At 41.9% G+C, this 5000-nt stretch overlaps 1 protein-coding gene and 1 long non-coding RNA gene across 23 annotated transcripts in view; both read left to right on the forward strand.

The window, feature by feature from the left end:
- The window catches only part of LOC122631257 (mediator of RNA polymerase II transcription subunit 15-like), a 379865-nt gene that overhangs the window by 205007 nt on the left and 169858 nt on the right, over window positions 1-5000 (forward strand). The window lies entirely within an intron of this gene.
- LOC122631340 overlaps window positions 1-5000 on the forward strand; it is an 8121-nt gene that overhangs the window by 1886 nt on the left and 1235 nt on the right. The gene's annotated exons all lie outside the window — the stretch shown is intronic.

Here is a 5000-nt window from a genome sequence, read left to right on the forward strand (position 1 = left end):
TTATGCCGGAAGGAGCATAAACTTATAAAGCGTTTATCTCGGTCCGTAGATTCGAGTGCTTTGCTCGGAAAACTCCTTTGATTAGGGAAATACGAAGAAAAGGTATAAGAGAAGTATAAATAATTAAGCTCTTATTTCTACGGTTACAAAAATATAGAGAGGATAATTTTTCTCTTTCTCTCTCTCTCTCTCTCTCTCTCTCTCTCTCTCTCTCTCTCTCTCTCTCATTCATTCACTCACTCACTTTTTTACCATCTCTACCACCTTCTTTTCTACCCCCTTCTCCACTCTCCTCTCCTTCCTTCTCTTTCTCTCAAATTAGCAGACGGAGGAACTTTAATTTACCATCGAGATTAAATGGATACCCTCGTTTAATTCAAAATCTTGGCAGCGTCTGATTAAATTGGTAGTCATTCGCTCCGCTTGATTATTTACTCTTCTTAACCGAGATTAGTCGGTCTCTTATTGCCCGGCCATTTCGTTAGCCATCTGCTAGCTTACGGAAAACTGATAACCGGCCACGGCTTTTCCTATCCTCTACTACTACTACTACTACTATTACTACTACTACCTGTTAAAAGGAAGAATGAGAGATTCACGGTTTGTTATTATCGTATTAATGAAAACAAATGGTAGTACGCGTCTACCGAAATATTATTATCGTTCGTAGCTTATTCTCTCGACGAAGTTTGATCATCGAATAATTAACCGTCCTAGGATCGTTTCGTGTAACCGCAGAGATAGGTCGCCGGTCGGTGCTCGTTAATTCTCATCGTTTTGTTTGCCACGATATTTGCATCGTTGATTTAAACTTCCCAGGAGTACGACTCGTTTTTCTCTGGACGTTTTAGTTCGACGTATCACCAACCCTTTCCCTGTCCCTTCCTCGTCCCTCTTTCGTCCCGCTATCAACTGTGTCCGTTCATATCCTCTACGTCCTCTCTTTATCTCTATCTTCCTTCACCCTTTCTTTCGTTTATCTACTACTTTACGATAATTTACATATATGCATACATACATACATATATACCTACCTTAAGCGTAAACGAAACATAAATGATTATCATACGAGTTTGAAAAACCCCCATAAGCTCCTCCCGTTCGCTAGGGAAAGACGTACGAAGGGACCAAAAGATGAGGAGCACGGGTAAGGGAGGAACAAAGAAAAGAAAAGAAAAGAAAAGAAAAGAAATGGAGTCACGCTCGACCGACTTTCGTATCGGCGTCACGATCTTTTCACGAGCCGTGCTCGGAACCTATAAAACTCGAGAGATCCGGCAAAGCGCGACTCACAGCCGAGCACGAGTCGGCCTTACGAGTCAAGCAAGCGACCTTACCAGTCCGACTTCGGAAGTTCAGTTTTCACGACACCGTTACAGCACGCGATCCGATATGTACGTAGAGATATTCTCGAGAGCTCGACGATACTTCTTGCTCTCGCACGTTCTCCCCACTCTTTTTCTCTCTCTCTCTCTCTCTCTCTCTCTCTCTCTCTCTCTCTCTCTCTTTCTTTATTTTCTCAAGTGGGTGGCCTTCGACTTCTCCGTTGACACGAATTCCAGAAACTTGAGTAGAATATTGACCGTTCGAGTACTGCTTGTCGAACATCCACTAAAAATTCTTTTTAAAAGTTCTTCTACCTTCTTTGTCCGTTCTAAATGATCAGAGCCAAAGAATGGAATGAATTAATCGATTGATCGGCCAACCAATCGACTAGGTTCAACTTAAATTAATCAAAAGTTGCAAACGAATGGTAATAAACGAACGGTATAGATACGAGAAAATCCTTCGGAATAATAATTTTACTATGGAGAAGAAAAAAGATAAGGGGGTTGGGTGGTAGGAGAAAAAAAAATTAGCATTCGCGATAAATCCGACAAACGTTCTTCTTTCATCTTAGGAAACCTCTTCAAACGTCCTCGTCGTTCTGCTCGTCGTCTACCTCTACTATTACTACTGCTGTTGCTACTACTACTACTACTACTACTATTACTATCGCTACACTACTACGATTCGTTCGCCAATCGAACGTTCTTCTTTTCACTACGGTAACGTCACTCGAGAGAGCGTCATTAATTTCAACGGCCGTCGAAAGTGGCACGGGAAAAGATGAGAGTTACGATGGGATAAAAGAGAAAAAGAAATAGAGATAGAATGAGAGAGAGAGAGAGAGAGGGAGAAAGAGAAAAAGAGAGGGTACACGAAAGGACGACTGAGAAAAGATGGAGTACGTAGAACTCGCTGATCATCGTCGAACAGTGAAATAAACCCTTCTCTCTCTTCGACTAAAAGAGGATGACTGTCAAATTTGTAAGAAGAGAAGTAGAGAGAGAGAGAGAGAGAGAGAGAGAGAGAGAGAGAGAGAGAGAGATCGGCGCCGACTCGAAAAATCTGACATCCTCGGTCTTTCAAACGTGAATCCTCCATCGTTAAAAGTCATCGTCTTTGCTACTCCACGCGAGCGTCGGAAAATAGTTTTCTCCCTTGAGATCAATTTATACGATCTCATAGTACCCCGAAAAAGAATATACGACGATTATGATTTATCGCGTTCTCTCGCGTTCTCTCCCGTAGTTTAATATCCATTTTCCGAATAAGAGAATATATTTCTCTATATTTAAACAGGAATTTCTTTATCGTCGTATATATATATATATATATATATATATATATATATATATATGATCTGTATGTATAAAACAGGTAAAAAAAAAGATCGCTAATTTCTCTTCGTAGAGCTTGATTTAAGAGATTCGAAAGGTCCGAATTTCGTTATCATAAAAATTTCAAACGCTAACGAGAATAGCGAGAATAACGAAATCGAGAGGAGGAATTGTGTCGTCGTGGATATACGTATATACAAAAAAAAAAAAAAAAAAAGAAAAAGAAAAGATCATTAATTTCGCTTCGTATAACTTAATTTAAAAGATTCGAAGGGTCCGAATTTCGTTATCGTAAAAATTTCAAACGCTAGCGAGAATAGCGAGAATAACGAAATCGAGAGAAGCTATTGTTGTCGTCGTTGACTCGCCAAATTTCTAGGATAACGTTTTGTCGGAAGAGAAGGGAAAAGGGCTGTGCTGTTGTGATGGTGGGATAGGGGAAAGGTAGTGGGTGTCGTCGTCGAGAGCATCACAGTCCCAGGGGGTGTACGATGATCGATTGAAACGTTAACGAAATAAAGCGGCGCATCAGTCGCCACGAAATCCGTCGTTGGACTGTCCGCTCAGGGGTGATTAAAATTCGTCGAAGAGGGGAACGAGAACGATGCAAGCCGATGATGGTGGCAGTGGTGGTGGCGGTGACGGTGACGGTGACGGTAGAAGTAGCAGTGGCGTCGATAGTGCGATGTAGCGGTGATGGTGCGACGGTGAATGTTGCCGGTCGTGGCAATAGCAATAGCAATGGCGATGGCAATGGCGGCAGAGGTGGCAGTGGCAGTGGCAGTGGCTGCGCCACCGTCCTTGTGCCGTCCCAACGCGCGGCACATTAATCATGCGGATTGACGCACCGGAGTGACATCAAACGCGAATTTACAGCGCGAAGGGAGCCGCTCTCGAAGCATGGGAAGCTCTTCGATTTCACGGAGGGCCGAGCGCGAAATTTGTCCGGCGATTCTTCCTTCCTGTCTCGATACGTTACGCGAGATACCATCGATATGGACGATAGATACGTTACGATCTATATATCTCGTTTATGAGAGAGAGAGAGAGAGAGAGAGAGAGAGAGAGAGAGAGAGAGAGAGAGAGAGAGAGAGAGAGAGAAACATGGTAAACGTGTCTAGGGATATTTACTATTAGTCGATCGATCGTTCCCCTTTCGGAAATATTTTTTACGATAGAAAAATATTTCTATCGTAATATATAGTATTTTATATCTTGTTTTCTTTCCTCTTTTCTTTCCGTTTATTTACTTATTTATTTATTTTTTAATTTACTTTTTGACCTTCCAATCGTTGAATTTCAATCGAACTATAATTACCTACCTACCGGACCCATCGGAGTTTTGGCGTCCAGAAGTGAATGGCGATAAGCGACATGAAATTCGTAATGGAATACGTCGTCAACAGGAAGCAGCCGTGAGGAAAGTGGTAGAGCGTCGTGATTTCCTCGGAGATTATGCCTCTCGGTGTCTATTGGAATATTGTTCCAGGGATGTCGTGTACGACGTAGAAAATTATCTACGTGACAAAAGTAGAAAGCTGATAGATATTAGAATATCGATCGATCGAGGATGATTTTTCTCTTCTAATCGCGTCTTCTAATCGTCGGGACTTTTAAGGAAAATTATATGGATTGTCTTCGAAAGAAAGACTTATCCTTTTTTTTTCTTTTTTTTTTTTTTCTTTTTAATTTTTCTACATATGTCCGTCTAAGAACACGTGGAAACGTTATTGGAATCAAAATGAACGGAACAAGATGAAAAATGAAAAGGGACAGTCGGGACAAAGAGAAAAAGAAGAAAGAAAGAAAGAAATAAATAGATAGATAGATAGATAGATAGATAGATAGATAGATAGATAGAAGGAAAGGCGTCCGATAAACAAAGAGACAAAGAAGAACGACCGAGAGACGGCGTACGTAGGTACGTAGTATTTCCGAGTCGATTGACAAAACGAGTGCCTGCTGGAGAAAAGAGAAATAGAAAGAGAAAGAGAAAGAGAAAGAGAAAGAGAAAGATAGGAACGAATGAGTGAGCGAACGGGAAAAGGGAAGGTGAAGGGAAAACGGAAGAGGGACCGCGAGAGGGTAGTCCGAGGAATGAGAGGAGCGCGTTATCGAGAGTACCCGGTATTGGCAGACCGTTTTCCAGCAAATAATTGGAAATGCAAACGGAACGGTCCGCCCTGTGATAGTTCGATAATTGAGTCTCTTATCAGTGTTTGAATGGTTTCTCTCTCTTCCTCTTCCTCTCTCTCTTCCTCTCTCTCTCTCTCTCTCTCTCTCTCTCTCTCTCGTTCGTTCGTTCGTTCGTTCTCGTTACACCCTCTCAGCATAGCA

Source organism: Vespula pensylvanica, chromosome 1 (assembly GCF_014466175.1).
Source record: "Vespula pensylvanica isolate Volc-1 chromosome 1, ASM1446617v1, whole genome shotgun sequence".
In the NCBI taxonomy this organism is placed as follows: domain Eukaryota; kingdom Metazoa; phylum Arthropoda; class Insecta; order Hymenoptera; family Vespidae; genus Vespula; species Vespula pensylvanica.